The sequence below is a fragment of the Plecotus auritus genome (genome assembly GCF_963455305.1).
Source record: "Plecotus auritus genome assembly, chromosome: 6".
In the NCBI taxonomy this organism is placed as follows: domain Eukaryota; kingdom Metazoa; phylum Chordata; class Mammalia; order Chiroptera; family Vespertilionidae; genus Plecotus; species Plecotus auritus.
The window spans coordinates 62,884,158-62,905,069 of record NC_137773.1 but is presented as its reverse complement, the minus strand read 5'-3'; the positions used below and the strand labels follow the sequence as shown (position 1 = coordinate 62,905,069).

General features: G+C 38.2%; 1 protein-coding gene across 2 annotated transcripts in view; it reads left to right on the top strand.

The window, feature by feature from the left end:
* Positions 1-20,912, top strand: part of TLL1 (tolloid like 1) — a 174,767-nt gene that overhangs the window by 10,266 nt on the left and 143,589 nt on the right. The window lies entirely within an intron of this gene.

Genomic DNA, 20,912 nt, shown 5'->3' with positions numbered 1-20,912 from the left:
CCCCTAAATAGACATTTTTGTTTGGAAAGATATCAGAGGTAACAATATAAACATGTCTATGTGTTGTTTTCTTGGCTACTTGTTCAAATGCTTGATATAAAAACATACTGACAGTTTTCAATTCACATGAACTAATGTGTGAATAGAATCTTGGCCATCTAGTCTTCCAGTAATTTCTGGTTCAGATTTTATTTGCCATCTGGATTAACTTGAAGAGCTTACATACTCACAATCCTATGTTTACGCAGAGTTAAATTTAAGCACATGGCTCTAAGCTAGAAATATTCATAAATTCATCAAAGCTTTATTGAACACTTCCTGGGAGTGAAACATGGATTTATCTTTGGGTTTAAGAGATATGAAATATGATACAATGTCTGACCTGGTGTATTCTTAACGTTACCATTTGCAGGTAGATGATAGTTTATGTATAAATGCTTGCTTATATTCAAATCACATAATTGTATGCTAAATTATTCCAATTTAGTATTTGAAAACGGATACTATTATATATTATGATAATCAGAATATATATTCTTACAAATATTTCCTGGAATATGCTTTATTTATGGTATACAGTAGTCTCCTCTTACCTGTGGGGGATACATTCCAAGACCCCAAGTGGAGGCCTGAAACTGTGGATAGTACCAAACCCTATATATTCTATGTTTTTTTCCTATTCATACATACCTATGGTAAAGTTTAATTGATAAATTAGACAATTTCATGGATAGAAGATTTGTGCTTACTGTAAATCTTAGCAACCCCAGCATATAATTTTCTTTTTTATTTAATCAAAAACTTTCAACTTTTCGCTTAAAGGGAGCAATTTATGGCTTCTGTTTGACATATCCAAATTGCCAGCCTCACTACTATTGAACTTTGGGGGCATTATTAAGTAAAATAAGTGTTTCTTGAACACAAACATTGCTATACTGCCACAGTTGGTGTGATAACCAAGAAGGCTGTTAAATGACTAACAGGCGAAGAGCTGTGAAGAGTTACAGAATTTTATGAAAGTAGTAAATAGTCTAATGCAGACAGAACGAAAGGTATGAGGGGTTTGTGCTTTGGCAAGAAATGAGTCTGGAAGGTGCAATGTAAAGGATCTTTAGTTATCTGGTAAGGAGTGAACTTGATCCCCTTGGCAGTGAGAGGGAGATTTAAAGTAAATCATTGGCTTGATTACAGCCACATTGTATGGGTAGGAGGGGTTGTCTAGAATGGGCTCATGTAGTTGGTATTAGAAATAAAGAGCAAGTGAAGCAGGGAGACAATTTGTTAGCGTTGTAGTAGTGGTCAGTGTTGAAGGGTGCTTGCATTTGGAAGGAATGAGTAGTTACAGAAAAGAGGGATTGGATTTAAGAAACCAGTCACCAACTGCTTGGCCTTGAGGTGAAAGGTCAAGAGTGTAGAAAAAAAGGAGGAGTCAAAGATGATGTCTTCATAGCTGCATACTTGAGTGATCAGAGACAGTGATACAGGTGAGTAAGGTGAGAAAGAATAAAAAGACAAGTTTGTTTTTTGTAAAGCAAATAAAGTTGGTTTTGAGATCTTTGGAGTTGTATATAATTCTTAATGTTTGTTTTCTCAGGTTCCTTCATGTTGTTCTTTAGGAGTATACTGGATATATTTGGACTTTTGTGTTCTATATTAAGTTTGAAATCAATTTGTCAGATCCCACTGTTTAGATTTAGATTGGAATTGCACTGGCTCTTTAAGTTAATTTTGAGAGAATTATTGTTATTATTTTAATATATTTTTATTGATTTCAGAGAGAAAGGGAGAGGGAGAGAGAAATAGAAACATCAATGATAAGAGAGAATCATTGATCGGCTGCCTCCTGCACACCCCCTAGTGGGGATCGGGCTTGCAACCCAGGCATGTGCCCTTGGTTGGAATGGAACCTGGGACCCTTCAGTCCGCAAGCTGACGCTCTATCTACTGAGCCAAACCAGCTAGGGTGAGAATTATTTTTACGATATTGAATCTTCTAAGTTATGAACGTTGTATATAACTGCATTTGTTTAGGCTTTCCTTGGTGCTGTTTATTGAATTTTTAATATTTTTATCTGTAAAGTTTTTTTTCTGAATATTTGATAGATTTATTCATTTATTTTCTATTTTTTCATAATATGAATGTATACTTTTAAAAAAAGTTTTCTGTTGCTGTTGTGTTGAAATGTATTTGATTTAAAAATATATGTTTATGTTGATTTTAGAAAGGGAGGAAAGTGATAGAAACATCAATGATGAGAGAGAATCATTGATTGGCTGCTTCCTGCAACCCCCCCTCCCCATTCTTGGGGATCAACCAAGGTATGTGCCCTGACCAAGAATTGAACCTCAACCTCTTGGGTTCATAGGTTGATGCTTAACCACCCAGCCACAGCAGCTGGGCTGTATTTGATTTTTGATATACTTCTTATCTAGCATCCTTACAGTGTCTCATTAGCTTTTATAATTTATCTCTGTAGCCTTCATGAAGGCAATCAAGTAATCCTATATAATAAAGAGGTAATATGCAAATTGATGCTCACGCCCTTGCACAAGATGGCTGCCCCCATGTGGTCAAAGATGGCCACCACAAGATGGCTGGCAGGGGAGGGTAGTTGTGGGCAATCATGCCAGCAGGGGAGGGCAGTTAGGGGCAACCAGGCCGGCAGGGAAGGGCAGTTAGGGGCAATCAGGCCGGCAGGGGAGCAGTTAGGTATCAATCAGGCTGGCAGGGGAGCGGTTGCGGGTGATCAGGCAGGCAGGCAGAAGCAGTTAGGGGCAATCAGGCAGGCAGGCAGGCAAGCAGTTGGGAGCCAGCAGTCCTGGATTGTGAGAGGGATGTCCAACTGCCCATTTAGGCCCGATCCCACAACCAGCAGTCGGACATCCCCTGAGGCATCCCAGATTGCAGAGGGTGCAGGCTGGGCTGAGGGATAACGCCCCCCCCCCCCCCCCGCCAGTGCACGAATTTCATGCACCCGCCCTCTAGTCTGAAATAAACGTACTTTTGTTTCTTCCTTTACCATCCTTATGCTTTTAATTTAATTTTCCTTGCCTAACTGTGCTGATAGTCTTCCAGTGTTGCACGGAAGTGATGACTGAGGGCTAGCTTACTCTGTTTCCAGTTTTTAAGAGAATGCTTTCAATTACTTACCAGTTATGCTATTTGATGTCTTTTATTAAAAACTAGATACTTTTTTTTATCAGATTAGGAATTCAGCATTTACTGAGATGATATAATTATATTTATTTTCCCTTTTAATGTGGTGAATTAGAGTAATTGATTTAATAATATTAACTCACTTTGTATTCCTGAGATGAACCCAATTCCAGCATGATCTATTATAAGCATACCTTGGAGATAGTGTGGGTTTAGTTCCAGATCACTGCAATAAAGCAAATATTGCAATAAAGTGAGCCACAATTTTTTTGGTTTCCCAGTGCATAAAGAAGTTTTGTTTACACTATGCTGTACTCTTTAAGTGGGCAGTAGCATTATGTATAAAAACAACAATGTATATACCTTAATTAAAAGTACTTTATTGCTAAAAAATGCTATCAACTGAACCTTCAGCAAGTTGTCATCTTTTTGCTGGTGGAAGGTCTTGCCTCAATATTGATGAAAATATGATATCTGTGAAGCACAGCAAAGAGAAGCACAATAAAATGAGGTATGGCTGATTTCTTTTTACATCCTTGGATTCAGTTTGTTAACATTTAGCTTGGAATTTTTGTTTTTGTGTTTCTTAGTTAAATTGGCCTGAAACTCTTCGTTTACTGTTCTTGTTGGGTTTTGGTGTCAAGATTATGTTAGCCTCATCCATGCTCTGGAATTATTTGTTCCTTTAATGAAAGGATGTTTCTTTGCTTCTATTCTGTGTACTAACAGTTCATGACAAGTTTAAACTAAATTACCTGCTTGATATACTGGGCTACCACGGTAAGGTAAATTTAGAATGCCAACTTGCTTTGGGGATGATTTTCGCTTATGAGACTTCAGAGGGTATTTGCCTTTTTTCCCTACTTAGTTTTAAGTTTCAAGGAAATCAGTTCTTGTGCTATTACCTGGGGTAGTATAAATTTAATTTTTTTCTTCCTTATGACATAGGAGTCCCAGATTTGGGAGTCTTGGGTTATCCTACTAGAGTCTCTCCAGCTTGGGTGGGCCTTGGACCGTATATTCTGTCCTCTGCACCCTGCTTGACAACAAAAGCTAATTGTCAGGTTAACCGAACTTGGAAGTGCCCTCAGTTGAAAGCTGGCGTTAGTCTTCTGTTTATCTTTCTGGATCCCCTCCTTCACTTGACCATGAAAATGTTTTTATTCATCTTATACATTCAGGGAGATTTTAAGATATATTTTATTTAACATTTTTAGTTATGCAGGAAGGTCAGCCCCAGCACTTAGTCTGTCATGTTGGCAGAAGCGACATTCTCTAGAGAGGACTTTGAATGTTAAAAAGTTCTTGAAAATGTTAAACATTATTGGGCACTTCCTTATAGAATTTAAAAATTAGGGCAATTAAATTGCTTTATTTAAAACTCATTTATCTATAACATATAACCATAAAGTCTTCTATGAGAATATACCATATAACTAATTTTGTTAACATGGGACTTTCATAATGATTAAGCTACTTGGTTTTAGCTGACTTTTGAGGATATTCATTCAGCCCTAGTATGCACAAGACCTCTGGAAATTTCATGTATTATTTGCGAAAACTTCATTTTAAATGTAAACATTTTTATGCCCATTGCTTGGAAGGATTCAGTTTACATTTCATGGGGGAAGAACGTACATGTGTAACTCAAACCAGCCATGGTGACTGCAGGGAAGAGGCTGCTTGAATAAAGCAGTACAAGTTGCCCGAACTGACCAGTGCTGCCTTTAGGCAGATTTGATTACTCTTTAACCTTGTGGAAAGAGCTATTTTTAGTTTTCCCTAAACTTTCCAGTCAGGTAGATCGGGAATATTTTCTGCATCTCTTGATACTGAATGCATTGGCTTTTACTGATTTGGAAAAAATAGAGAAACAGCTCACCATCATTTGATCTCTTCAATTCTTAAAAAGCCATTAATAAGGTTTTTCTTGTTTTAAATTTAATATAAGAGGCATTTCTTTAACCTATTCTCACATGACTATTTAAACTTTTAATAATACAACTTTAACCTCAGTTGACATTTACACTCATCCAAAATTTCCTGTATAACCTTTCGGTTACACAGGGCCTCAAAGGAAGTCTTATTCGTTAATTTGTAGAAATGTAGCTCTGAATGTACTTTTAGAATGTACTCCAAACTCCTCATATTGGAGGTGTTGAGTGCTACTCTGAAGTCCTAACCAATCCAAAATCATGTTTAACCTATCTTGGAGCAGGTGATGCAACTACGTGAAATTGGGGGTGGTGATTTGTTAATATGAACAGAAGTGAATTCAAAAGGTCACTCAGTGCCCCACAGTGTGTCATTCACTGATTTATTATGGCTTCTTGAAAATATGTCATTAATGAATTTTTTGAATTAAGCAGTGCTCTTTCTCTGCCTCTTTTCTTTTAAAATATAAATACTCTATGCTGGGTTAACATTAAGTTATCCTATCTAATGAAAGAGTAATATGCAAATTGACCGTACCTCCGCTATACCCACAAGCCACGCCCATCAGCCAATCAGAAGTGAGTATGCAAATTAACCCAACCAAGATGGCTGCAGCCATGGAGAGAGCAGGAGGCTTGGGTTTCCCTGACAATGGAGGAAGCCAAGCTTCCCGCACACCCTGGCCTGCTGTGGACTCCATTCAAGGCTACAATGTTTCAATTATAGAAGGTAAATAAATCCCAACAAAAATGGCGGCAGCCACGGAGCTGGAGCCAGCCGGAGGCTTGGGTTCCCCCTGGCGATGGAGGAAGCCAAGCTTCCCACCCTGGCTGGCCCTGGCCCCTGCTCAAGGCTAAAAAGTTTCAATTATAGAAGATAAATAAATCCCAACAAAAATGGCTGTGGCCACTGAGCAAGCAGGAGGCTTGGGTTTCCCAGGTGATGGAGGAAGCCAAGCTTTCTGCCTGCCTTGGCCTGCCCTAGCCTCCATTCAAGGATACAAAGTTTCAATTATAGAAGATAAATAAATCTCAAAAAAAATGGCTGCGGCCACTGAGTGAGGAGGAGGCTTGGGTTTCCCTGGCAATGGAGGAGGCCAAGCTTTCCGCCTGCCCTGGCCTGCCCTAGCCTCTGCTCAAGGCTACAAAGTTTCAATAATAGAAGATAAATAAACCCCAGATCCCAGGGCCTCCAGGGGGCGTGGCTGGCCTGCAAACCACCACAGGCCCCTTGCCCAGGCCACCCCACGCCCCAAGGGAACCCCCACCCTGATCCAGGACACCCTTCAGGGCAAACCAGCCGGTCCTCACCCATGTACCCAGCCTCTATCCTATCTAATAAAAGAGTAATATGCAAATTGACTGTCACTCCAACACAAGATGGCTGCCTCCATGTGGACACAAGATGGCCACCACAAGATGGCCAGCAGAGGAGAGACCAAGTCTGCAAGGGAGGGCAGTTGGGGGTGATCAGGCCAGCAGGGGAGGGCAGTTGGGAGGGACCAGGCCTGCAAGGGAGGGCAGTTGGGGGTGATCAAGCCTGCAGGGGAGGGCAGTTAGGGGTGACCAGGCCGGCAGAGGAGAGAAGTTGGGGGCGACTGGGCCTGCAGGGAAGGGCAGTTGGGGGGGACCCAGGCCTGCAGGGAAGAGCAGTTGGGGGACCAGTCCTGTAGGGGAGGGCAGTTAGGGGTGACCAGGCCTACAGGGGAGGGCAGTTAGGGGCAATCAGGCTGGCAGGAGAGCAGTTAGGCATTAATCAGGCTGTCGGGGGAGTGGTTAGAGGGTAATCAGACTGGCAGGCAGAAGCGGTTAGGGGCAATCAGGAAGGCAGGCAGGGGAGCAGTTGGGAGCCAGCAGTCCTGGATTATGAGAGGGATGTCTGACTGCCCGTTTAGGCCCAATCCTACTGGGATCCGGCCTAAACGGGCAGTCGGACATCCCTTGAGGGGTCCCAGATTGGAGAGGGTGCAGGCTGGGCTGAGGGACACCCCCCCCACCACCACCACCTCCCTGTGCATGAATTTTGTGCATCGGGCCTCTAGTTAACATGAAGATCACTAACATGAAAGGTCAGGCTCATTTCATAAATGTACTAGGCAGATAGAAAGTAAGAAGGTGGAGAAAGTAGCTCTTGGGATAACTCCAGCCTACTTTACAATTTGCTTTCAGGCAGCTCATGGTCTGGGTTTCCCAATGACTCTCTTGTCCTTTAAACTTTTGCATTCTTTATTATTGTTGCCTCTGCATTATTCTTAGTGATTCTTAGCCTTGTTCTGGGGCGTGGTTATAAAGGTTTGTCTTCTCTAAAGAAATTATTCTGACCTAACTTTAGGAGATTTCATCTTCAAGGTGGTAGCTACTTCTCTCAACTCTATTCCTTCTCATACCTCCAAATTGTGCTTGCTGTTTTGAGTCATCAGTAAGCATGTAAACCAGTACTGGGCTTTTGAGTGGGATTATCACTTGATAGTCTTACAAACTTCCACTGACTGATAATTTTTAAACTGCTTTAGTAAGGTTCTCTATATGGGTGAATGTTCACTTCTTATAGAAAATTTTCTCTAAATCGAATGATCATATTTACTGATATGGGATTAGATAAGATCTTAATAAATTCAAGCTGTGTGAGCTGCTTCTGGCCAGGATGGAGTAACAGGGACCAGGTTTATCATTGTGCCTGAAGTGATTAACAAAATAGACAAAATATATGGAACAATATTTCCCAGGACATCGGGCATCAGGCAACAAGGACACCAGTCTTTGGGAGATAGGGAATCAATGAATTTAGCCCTATGATTACCTTAGAACAGGGTAGGAGAATCCAGGCAGAGACCAGAAGTCTCCCTGTGTTGAGGAGACGGAGCTGTGAATCCAAGGCAGCTAGAGTTTTCAGGGCAAAGTGCCAGAGAGGAGAGAGCAGCACAGATAAAAAATCCTGGAGCACTACAGAGAGTTCTTAAATTTATTCTGCAGAATATCCAACCCGAATATTCAGCTGACAACTGATTAGTGTGTTCATGTAACAAGGCTACCCAAGACTCAGGAAATACCCACCAAAGAGATAAAAGGGGAAAATCCTTGGAGCTCACACAGAGCAAGTAATAGTGTTCTGTTCTCATCAAACAGAGTGAAAAAAACCTCATGTTTATTGGACATCAGGTAGAATACTGAGAAGAATTTTTCCACAATATTGGGGAGAACTTTGCTCTAGACTAAACACTACTCTGGTCTTACCTAACAAAGCTTGAAAAACAGACTACCGAGGATCCAAGTAATTTAACTTCTCCTCAGAACAAAAGTAAAGATTATTTATAGGAATATAAACATATCCAGCAATTAACAAGTTAAAATTCAACCAGTATTGCATCTGGCATCCAATCAGTATTGCAGCATCGTTTTAAGAGACAAAAATATTGGAAACAATTGGACTGTCTATCTTAGGAAAATTGTGACCAAAATATGTTATATTCTTAGTAGAGAATGTAATAAAGATATTGAAAAGAATTAACTAAGCATATATCTGTTCATCTAGAAAGATATTTATAGTGTAATAAATGAAAAAAGTTTCCCAAAACAACTATAAAAAAGTATGTATTTGTGTATATATTATATACAGATAAGAAATAGAGAAAAAATAGAAAAAGATATGGAAGGATACATACAGGCTATTAGTATTTATTAATTGAGGAAGTGGACTTGGAGTAGGATGTGCTATATAATTTTTTTCTTTTATATAAATGCATTGTTTTACTTGTAAAATAAGCATAAATTACTTTGCAATTTTTCAAAATTTAAAATATTTAAGAGGAAAAACAACAAAGACTTTATGGGAGTATTAGAGAGTTTAATAATATAAAATAATAGCAGAGAAATATTAATTTGATGATATACTTTTATTACAACTGCAAAATTGAGATATACATATGGATAAGAGTCAGTAAGAAATTCAGATTGATAGATGTATGTATAGTTATCCCCCTTTTTATATCTAAATGTTTGTGAGCAATAATGATAGTTCTATTATGTAAAGTATGTAAAATATAGATGGATGTGGACAAATGTAGATGAGAAAATGTAAAAATGTAAAAGTGAAAGGTATTAGAATGTCATACTTAGGAATCATTTTTATTTTTAATTTCCTCAAAGTTTAGGTAATGTTATATTTATAATAATAGGCTTGCAAAGAACCACAAAAATATGATTCACAAAGAGGACACAAGTCAACCAAATAAAAGTTTCTCAGAAGTTGGACACGTGATAGAACTATTAGACAAAGACATCAAAATAATTATAATGGTACTAGAGACCAGGTGCACGAAATTTATGCAAGGGTAGGGTCCCTAGGCCTGGCCAGCAATCAGGGCTGATTGCAGACTTCCAGCTGCTGGCCAGGGCCTTCCTTCCAACTGTCAGCTGGGGCCTTCCTTTGTTCCACACCGCCCCCTGGTGGTCATTGCACGTCATAGAGAGTGATCGAACTCCCGGTCTCCAGGTCCAACTCCCAAGGGGACACTTTGCATATTAGCCTTTAATATATGCAAAGTATATAGATAGATTTCATATGTTCAAGAAGCTAGAAAAAAAACTTAAGTTGATATATGGAGACATGAAGGATATAAAAAAGATCCAAATCAAATTTTTAGAGATAATTAACCAGTATCTGAGATTAAAAATGCACTGGATGGTATTACCAACAGGTTATACACTGCAGAAGAAAAGATTAGTAAACTTGAACCCAATACAGGAAACTATGCAAAATGGAACACAAAGAGAAAAAGACTTTAAAAACAAGAACAGAGAATCAGTGAGCTGTGGGACATCAATATGCAAGTAATTGGAGTTCCTGAAGAAGAAGAGATAAAGGGAGGTGGAATGTGGTGTGGTGAAACTATTTGAAAAAATCATGGTTGAAAATTTCTAAATCTGATGGAAACAATGACTCTATAGATGCAATAATATCAACAAATTCCAAGTGCAAAAAAGAACATGAAGAAAACTGCACTGTGTCACATTGTAATCATATTGCTTAAATCCAATGATAATGAGAAAATAGAAGCCAGAGAAATGAATATATTACCGAAATACATACTAAGGAATTATTTATGGAGGTGCAAATATAAGCATGTCAGCAGATTTCTCATTTTAAGTAATGCAAACTAGTGGACAGTAGAGCAATGCCTTCAAAGTACTGAAAGAAAAACATTGCCAACTTAGAATTTTTTGCACTGTGAAAGTATCTTTCCGAAATGAAGGTAAAATGCTTTTGGGAGGTAAAGAACATACAAAAGCAGAAAGAATTTATCACTATCCAGTTTACCCTACCAGAAATGTTAAAAGAAGTCCTTTAAGTAAATGGCAGATGACAACATGAAACTCCGAATCTACTCAAAGGAATCAGGAATGGGGAGCATAGGAAATGGTAACCACATTGGTCAACAAAGATTTTTTTCCATTGTTTAAATACCTTTCATTGTTTACAATTTTTCTTCTGCTCTGTCTTTTATGTCTCATTTCACAAAGGACTTGGTGTCCTAAACACTCCCTCTTTATTGTGACTTTCCATACTTCCACATAGTTCTTATCTCCTGGGCCATGTTTACCTTGTCATCTTCCCCACCCTGTTGTCTTCCTGTTTACTGGCATACTCTGCATCCCTACACACACACCTACTTTTATAAAGTTGAGTTTTGGTTAAAATTAGTATCAAATATAACAACATTAAAGAGGGTATATAATAATTAAGAGTGATAAATATTGGACATAGTTTATTAGGATTAGGAGCCAAAGTAAAGAGAGAGTACTCAAGTGTGTTAAGACCAAAGTTATGATTCTTAATCCAATTTCTAAAAGCATCATCAGTCACTTTTCTGCAGTGAGGTGGGTACCCTCAATGTATTATAGGAATGACTGCTTCTCTATTTTTAGAGTAATACTGCTACAGCACATTTCTAGGATAGGAGCAGTATTCTAAACATTATACTGTATAGTTCAGGAGTCAGCAAACTGCTGACTTGTTTTTGCATGTCCATTCTTTTATACATTGTCTATGACTGTGTTCATGCTACAATAGCAGAGTTGAGTAGGTGCAACCACTAGAGTTAGTATGGACCCCTTGCAAACCTAAATTATTTACTTTCTGGCCCCTTAAGAAAATATTTGCTAACCCCTATCATTAATTAAAAGTAATAATAGCAAATATAACATTAACTATGTGCCAAGTTGTTTTACTATATTAAGTAAAACTACTAATTCTAATATTCATAAGAGCCATATGAAGTAAATACTGTTAAAATATCAGTTTAACTGAGGAAACTGAGAGTGGTTAGGTAATTTGTCCTAAGTCACAAAGCTAATAAGTGGTAGGGCCAGGATTTGAACAAAGGTGGCTTGACTCCAAAGTCTGGACTTTTAACAGCTGTCTCACACTGCTGCTCCCATTGAAGAAATAAAGGAAGCAAAGAATTTAAAAAAAGAATTCCAGCACATAGAATACATGGTGAATTTGTGGATATCCAACTAATTTAACTGAATAGCAGGGAAATATTTAAATTACAAGAAAGAAGATAAGGTATGTTTAATTAGTTTTAGATTAATTAGTGCAGTTTCTTCAGGCTTATCCATGAAAGAATGATGTGTGACTAGTCAATTAAAAAAATTAGTTTTATTCATCCTTAGTAAATTACTTCTTTAATTAGGCCTACATCTCAGTTTCGTAATTTTATAGGATAGGAGACTCAGGCTTCTTTTGTCAGCATTCCTATTTCTCTATTTTATCTTTTTTGTTTTTATTCAGTGTCCTATCCATGGAACTGTTCCACTGAGGAATCGAAATCATTTCCAAAATTTTAGTTTTACAACTTCGAGTTTTCCTTAAACCTGTTTTACATTTTCTGCATCGCTGTACTAGAGAAATCAGTAAGCATTTATTTCAGTAATTGTTTGCAACTGAAACATGTGGAACAAAACAGGCTCAAGAGATTCTGACAGCTTGCTTATTTTTCTTAAAACTATTTAAGTTTGGGTTTTTGACACAGTGGTCTCAAAAAAGTTTAAAAATTACAAACATACAATTTGAAAACTTTCTCCTTATGGAAAATATACTTGTGACCAGTGTTTAGCTTGAGCTAATATTTAACAATGTGTCAGAATTATGCTTTTATAAAAGACCATTATCATACTACAGCTTTATCCATTTTTGGACTCCAGCCATGATGTCCTTTCCCTTGTAGGGCCGTAATAGATATTTCTGTCAATGTGGGAAGCATGAGTTTTGTTCATTACGAGATGTTAAAGCAATTTCTGTTCATTGCATCCAAACAGCCACCTCAGTAATAGCAATGTCAGCATTTTCTTTTACGAGGCACCTGTGGAATATGTGAGGAATTAAAGGGAGTGTCTTGTCCTGCAAGGAGAGAACTCTATGGTCAGGAGTGATAGAATAAGAATATAGGTGATTGTAGTCACAATGCAGAGCAAGGGCAGTTTCACATAGGACACTGTATAAACTTGTGGTAAGCTAAACAGCATTACGATACTGAAATACACGTTCAGGACAATAATTTAAGTTGATGCGAAATAGAATAAATCTTTGCAACAAACAATGTTATAGTTGTAGTATGGGTTTTCTTGGGGGAGGAATGGTACTAATGTCAAGTTCATTTCCAATGCCTGCTATAGTCCCTGCTGGCACAAGTTTTACTAAATTCCTTGAGTGATATATTTTATAAGCAGGAACCAATCAGAGACCAAAACAGAGAAAAGTAATTGATGTTAAGGAAAAGAATATAACATTTAGAATACAAACTGTGTCATGCTCTACAAGGACACGAGGAATCCTGGTGTGGTGGAATAGGCACTAGGCTGAGAATCAGGACATTTGGATATGAGTCCTGGCTGTTTAACTTTCGGAAAGCCTTGAATCCAATTTCTCAGGGGTTAGTGTGTTGCCGAGATCCTGCCTTTCATATAGGAAAGAATTTGTAAGCACATTAAAAAGGTCTGGGAGGACACACATATCAAAGAGTTACTTCGGGGGAGCAGAGTGGGCTTGTAGGGGCAACAAAGGGAGATTTTTACTTTCCTCATTGGTATTGTTTGATTTCTTTCTAATGAACAAGTGTTACTTTCTTTAGTTTCGTCCCAAAAGAAAAGTGAGTAAAAACTGTAAGACAAAATTGAATTAAGCAATTTCTAGACATTGATCAAAGATGTCATTTATATGCATTTGATCTTAGCCTTATTTCCTCCAATAAAATTAGGGAGTTTGGTCAGAGTCCCTAAAACCAATTCCAAATCTAGCATCCTATGTTCCTATGGAGAGCCACATGTTTTAAAATATGGGCACTTCCCTCGTCTATAATAATAAAAGGGTAATATGCTAATTAGACTGGACGTCATTCTGGACGTCCTTCCTGACGAAGCCGGGGCCGGAGGGAAGCCAGCCCGGGTCCTGGGTGCCTGTGGGCAGCCCGAGGGAAGCCAGCCTGGGTCCTGGGTGCCAGAGGAAACTGGTGCTGGCAGCTGGGGAAGGAAGGCCTACTCTTGCACAAATTTTCATGCATTGGGCCTCTAGTTACTATATAAGAAGGGATCTTTGAACTAATGTGTTCAAGAAAATCAGGTAACTGAAATACCCTGGTATATTGTAATGCTAAAATTGTAATTTGGATCAATACTAAGTAACTGAGTAAAATAATATATTATTTCACATAATTATACCAAACACTTGACTGTTAATATTGCCCATTATCCAATTTTACATAGAAGGACATTAGGGCTTTTTAAGATTAGCTGAAGTAGCCATGATCACATAGCTGCTAAATGGTGAAACTCAAGCCTGGGTCCTAAGCCTGAAATATATATATTTTTTAAATTCTTATTGTTGAATGTATTACATATGTCCCCTTTATTCCCCATTGTCCTCTCCCAGCCTGCCCCCACCCCCCAGCCCAGGCCTTCACCCCACCTATTGTCTGTGCCCATTAGTTATGCTTATATGCATACAAGTTATTTAGTTGATCTCTACCCTTCTCCTTCCCCCCAGCCCCATCCCCCCTTCCTTCCCTCTGAGATTTGACGGTCTGTTCATGCTTCCATATCTCTGGATCTATTTTTGATCGTCAGTTTATGTTGTTTATTATATTCCACAAATGAGTCATAATCATGTGATATTTATCTTTCTCTGACTGGCTTATTTCACTTAGCATAATGCTCTCCGGGTCCATCCATGCTGCTGCAAATGGTAAGAGTTCTTTCTTTTTTACTTACTAAATACATCTGCTCTCTCAAGTCTTTTGGGGTGTAAACTTCCATGATATGCGGAAGTAATGATTTATTTTCGTTTACAAAGTGAGAAAACCAGAGTATGTTTGATTTTCATCAATGCTTAATTTCTAAACCCCACTTTCTTTTCAAGTTAATTTTTCAACATAACTAAGTTAACAGCTTCCACTTCCTTTCTGTGTGCCTCACATGATTTACTCTGTCTCCCTATTCTTCCGTCATAAAATGCATTACCCACATTTTAATGTTTCTGAAACACAAATACCTCTCAATTTATGGGCCTGTTTAATGTGACGATATTTCTTTTTTTCTACAGTAAAATTGAAGTCAAAGATGTTCTTAAAAACTATATTGTCTTTGAATCCAGAAAGTAAGACAATAGACGTTCTTTTGGCTGCACTGTTGCCATCGTTAACAGTCAAGGGGCTGATGCATGGTTTCCTGTCTGTCTTCCCGGTCTTAATACACAGTCTAATTCAGATCTTCAGTTTGAGTCTCTGATTTCCATTTCTCTCTGAATTGTCAGCCATGGAGCCCTCCTAGATTGGACTCCCTCCTCCGTTGCCTCCTAATTCTCATTCCAAAATGTGATTTGGTTTGTCTTCTGTTCTGGTTTCCTAATCAGTTTCTGTGACCCATGTGGATACCTCTCCAACCTGTCAGAGGATCAGAATCACCTAGAGAAAAATGTTAAACTTGGGATTCCTTAGTACAGCTCAGAAGTGCAAAACCAGTTGCTGGAATTGGGACCTGGAAATCTCTGTTGAAAAGAGTGCTTTCATGCAGAACCAGACTGGGAATCCTGGTCCGTGTGACACGTTGACCTGAAGCCGGTGCCCATGTAGGTTTTCTCCTGGTTCAGTGCTCTGGGTTCTTCACTAGGTTTTGGGAGTTAGGGAATTGGATATCATTCTGTCACGGCACTTTGATTAGAAACTTAAGTATTGAGAATTTCCATAAGAAGGCATGCTAATCTCTAAGAACGTGTCTGCTTATACTTATGGTTGTGTAAGCACATCATAGTAAATTGCATTTAGAATAATATTCCCAATAGAGGTATTCATTTTACCATATAACTAACAAAAGCCTTTAGGGCTGAGTTCTTTTCTTTTCCCTTCTCTAATCAAATATAAAACACTTTATGCACTGGAGTTTCAAGCAAATATTTTTTAGAAATCATGATCAGCATACCACATGACTGTGAAGTAATCACATGTTTATTCCAAACAGTTTTTCAAATAAGAGGGTTCGGCCAGTTTCCCAGTGGATACATTTTGTATTTGAATAACAAGTCCAGATCATTGATTTTTTTTCCCAGTTCCCTTTAGTACTCGTGAATTTGTTATGTTTAAAATATTCAATGATAATAAAGTTATTTATATTAAATAACATAGTGAATATTTAATCAATATCTACAAAATGCTAGGAATCTTATTAGATGCTAGAGAGGCACATGGTTTATGTCCTCGTGTTGCTGACTATTCTCTTTTTATTGTGTGAAAAGGAGCCTTTTCAGAGCCAAGTGTTCGTGTTTGGCACCTCATGCTACTTTTCTCCCCGAGACAGCACACATAGATTACTTTTTGAACTATGGCTTAATTACAAAGAACTGTATAAAGCAAACAGAATGATATATAATTTATTCAGGGCAAAGCTGATCCTGCTTAGGTATGAAAGTCAAGTTGAAAATATGTTAGTACTGCGTTCCAAAATGGAATCCCGTATTACTTAGCCTTCCTCCTGCATCTTACCCCTAATTTGCAGTTGCGCAAAATAACAGCTGTCTCCTAGGAGCCATTTAAACCGAGGTACTCTGTGAAACACTTATAGTGCAGTTTATAATTATTTATAGCATACGCCAGGGCAGTTCCAAAACTCTGAGAAGTCAATGCAATTAATCTCTATAATCCTCTCATTCTTTACCTTCTTTAGTTGCCTTTAGCACCAACAAGAAATGTTTAAACTCTTTTCAGGAATGTTTATTTGTTTATACTCATTACCCTCATTAGATAGTATTTTCTACTTAGCTTTCATCTTTTACCATGTGTAAAATGTTCCTAGGATTTGTTTTTCCTTTGCTCTCCCAGAGAACAACAGGCTCTGCTAAAAAAGTTATATTCATGGGGATTTGGAGAAGTCTTGAACTTACTCGTGTTACTTTTCCTAGATTTTTTTTTTTCTAAATGGACATTTATAACTTCTGGAGTCTGTGGAATGCAATTTGTACTGCTCTCCAACCCCATAGAATACTCTGACTTCAGGCATGGTATCGAAGGTTTGCTGTTCAAGCCAGTTCAGTGTCACCTGAGAGACAGGGCAGTCCTCATTGAGAGAGAGGGACCTACCGGCGTAACAAGCCTGGACAATGACAGTGTCCTCAGGGAGAATGTGAACAGTCTGAGATTCTTGTAGATCGTCCTTGCGGGCTGTTGGGTTAGCCTGCCTCATTTTCACAGATGCCGGCAGAAACTTTTGTTTTAGAGGCAAAAAGAGTATGCACCTCAGGTTTGTGTGAGTTCTTCCTGCCGGTGCTGTGATGACATGAACGGAGTGGATGGTGCTGATGCAAAGGAGTCGTGTCCCAGCTGGAGTTCCTGAGCTTAGGGAACTCTCTTCCAATGGACTGAAGCAAACTTGTCCAGACTTTGCCCCGGAGAGATGTACTGCTCAGCAAACAAGTCTGCTCGCTGCCCTGTCTGCCTATAGGCTATTCTTTATACAGAAACCCTTGACCAGATAGTCTAGATCTAGAACAAAGGGTATCAGTACTTCTGCTCACAAGATGTGCTCCCAGGAGACCCTTGGAGAATTGTTTCCTAATAGTCCAGAGCAATGAGTATGCTCATGGGTTAAACCAGCCTTGGGCAAACTACGGCCGGCCGGATCCGGCTGTTCTATCCGGTTCTCTTGCTCTCCCCTCCAGCTCCTTTACTTTGAATTTATATTAGTTCACACAAACACTCCATCCATGCTTTTGTTCCGGCCCTCCGGTCCAGTTTAAGAACCCATTGTGGCCCTCGAGTCAAAAAGTTTGCCCACCCCTGGGTTAAACTGTTCCTACCAGAATTCTTTTACCCTGTCTATCAGTTGTGGTATACTGGAGTATATCTTCTTATATCTTAATCATAGGCAATACTGATGATTAATAGTCCAGATCAAACATAAATGATTAGACATACAGAGGAGTGGAGCCTCAGGTCATCATAGATCAGGCCCTATTTCGTACTAGATGGCAAATGATAGCAGCCTTTTGGGGTTCTAGGAAACATGTTAAATAATAGCCCAAATTGGAATTTCCTTTTAAAGAAGATGGTCTGAGAAAAAAAAAAATGGAACAAAGAAAAAGCGCCAGAGAAATAAGGTCCAGCGATTCAGGCAAGACTGTGTAACTACTAGAGTAGGATTAAGTCTCTAGCCACAGTTTGATTGAAGGCTTGTGGTTAGGTTTGAATGATTAAGAGGGAATGATCTGATGAACTACAGGTTTATATCTTTCCTTGCCAGGTGCTTAATTGCCTGCAGGAAGATGGTGCTTTTGAAGTGTGTTTTGTATTCACTGTTCATATGATTGAGGTTATTAGTACTGCGGATTATTTATTTACTCAGTATTACCAACTAGAAAGCTGAGGCTCAGGAAGTCTGGGAGCCTTCCCTAAAGTCACACAAGGCCAGGAGCAGAGCTAATCTCTTACATCTCCCCATAGGGCATGTGTTTGCTCAAAAGGTGCACATTATTTTAAGGTGAAAATGAGAGAAAGAGAGTTAGAGTGAGGGAGAGAAAGAGTGAGAGAGAGGAGGATGAGGGGGACAGAGAGAGAGTGTTCTCGGCAGGAATTGTAATCCTCTATGTATGGAAAACTTTACTTGTCACTGTACATACCTACCCAAATTAATGTTTGGGAACTTCCCAGAATGAATGCAGGTGCCTTTCAGTTTATGAATAGAGCTTGGCCCTAGTGTAGAAATATATTAATTGCCATTCATAATCACTTTAAAAAGATGAATATCTGAGATGCAAATATAAGACTGTCTTAAGCACAGTAAACAAACAATAAGCCAATAATAATTTGTCCAGGGAACTTTCAAGCGTTGAGAAATTGGCCATGTTTCATGTTTGGTGAGAGGCAGAAAAATGTCAGAGTAGTTTAACTACTTTTACTTACAGTCAGAGGCTTTGGCCATATTCAGCTGGAAGGGATCTGAGAGAGCACATGCTGGGGTGATCTCCCTTTGAAGAACCTAAGTTCTTGGAACCCTGTGGCAGGGCAGAGGGACCCACCGAGGACGAAGATCATTTAATCAGAGCCACTCTATTTTTACCACATCTGGGCCTCTGTTACTCAGAAAACAAACTCAAACTCTCACCAATGCATGATGTTTTATATCTTGATAGGAGTTTGAGTACATGCATTTATTAAAACGAAGTGAATATATACTTAAGATTTGTGTGTTTTATTGTATTTGCATTTAATGTAAAAAAGTAAACAATTACTGAACTCAGTTGTAACATGAGAACTTAGCGGGAGGTGTGCTGATGTCTGTGATGTACTTGGAAACCCACCAAAAATAAGGTGGGTTGATGGATGGATACATGGTGAAGCAAGGATAATAATATGTTAATGGTAGAATGTAGACGGAGGGTATATGGGTGTTTATCGTATGATTCTTTCAACTTGGCTATATGTTTAAAATTTTTCTTAATAAATTATTTTGGAGAAAACTCACAAACATGTTTTACCTCTTCCATTTTTGTAAATGAGGAAAGTGAGAGTCAGACAGAATAAGATTAAGACATTGGCAGAGCAAGGACTAGAACCAAAATTTTCAAAGAACTGGTTCTGCTTCTTATGTTTACATTTAAATTTGAACATTTGCTCCAAGATTTCTTTACCTAAATGTCAGAAAAATCTTGAGTAATGTCAAATATGGGGGGAAAAGGCATTCTACAGGATTATCAACACCCCCCCCCCTTTTTTGGTTTATTTTCATGCTGGTAGCATTGAGGCAATTTTTATGCTTCTCATAGTTCAGTGTGTTAGACCTAATTGTGAACTTATATACGTATTTTATGGTATTTCTGAGCCAACTTCCCATTCTGTTTTCCACTCACATATAAAAATGCATATGGTACTTCTTGATCAGTATATTTCTCTGAAAGAATATAAGTGAAGGTAAAGGTGGAAAAAAACAACACACAGCAAACTGGTTTTGCTTCTGCTGTTTGGTATGTCATAATGAAGGACTATCTAAAAATGACTTCTTTACTCTTATACCCTTCTAGAACTTTTAGACAGTAGGAATTTCTGGAGTCAAGACTGCCTTAAGTTTAAATTTCATTTGTGATATTTCTAAGTGTGAAAACTTGGGGAAATTACTTGCATTCTCTGAGCCTTTTTCCTTGGATATAAAATGGGGATAATAGTATCCTACAGATAAAGGCAGTTGTGACAACTTTTATTAGTGGTAACGTTAGGGTTTGCTAGTGAAGGACTTACGTATAACATTTTATATGCATATTTTGTTTCATTTATTGTACTTTTTATTTATAGCTGACATCTACTTTCACAAGGGACTGTGCTCCTGGATATTTATAGGATTCACATCTTCATTTGTCCTGTCAATAAAGCATGCACACTCTAATTCTTACATTGTTTGCACAAAAGCATGAGTCATCTGGAAAGCACATTTTATTAAGATTGGGTTTATTTCTTTCTTAACTCTGTCGTCCTTGAAAAGACTCTTGCTTTCTGAGATTTTAGTGTTGATCATTGCTTTTCAGTTTCCTCCCTAGAATTCCAAAATGTAAGAATTGGAGAATTGTAGATTTGTACAACTCAAGAATAAGAAATGTAGAATTCTAAAAGAGTAAAAAAAAATTAAAGTTTAGTCATTAGTATAACTTTTAAAAATTGCAATATAAAGATGCCACTCTTTCATATTAAGTGGATCAAGGTATTGGTGTCAATTGTAGGCACAGTTTCAGACTGATGAAAATCGTAACTAGAAAGTTATTGGATAAGTTTATATCATCCACCTCAGCATGCATGTACATAGGAGATAATAGTGTATCATTCGAAGGAGAAAAAATTTCAAGATTATATTTACTATAGTTCAGTAGTTGTGTAAAGCTTTCTTTGTCTATCATTTGTAATATTTTTTTAAATAACGTGATATTTTATAGTTTCCAAGAGTGATGAAATGATTTTATGGTACAGATTTATCAAATTTGGGGGGGCTGGGAGGAAACTTTGAAATCATCTGGAATTCTAGATTCCTGGTTTTTAATCCTTATTTCAGGAAATTAAAAAACATACTAATGTTTAGTCATATTCCAGATGTATTAAATTAGAATCTCTGTGGATAGGGCCTGAATAGTCTTAGTTTTCAAAACCTTCCATGATGTCAACGTCAGGATCATCCGCCTGTTTTTTTGGCTAACATTTAGAAAGGAAACTCAGAATTACTCTAGATTTTGGTGAAGTCACAGAGCTATTTACCTTCAAAATTGAAACTGAATCTTGGTCTCCTATTAAACCAGT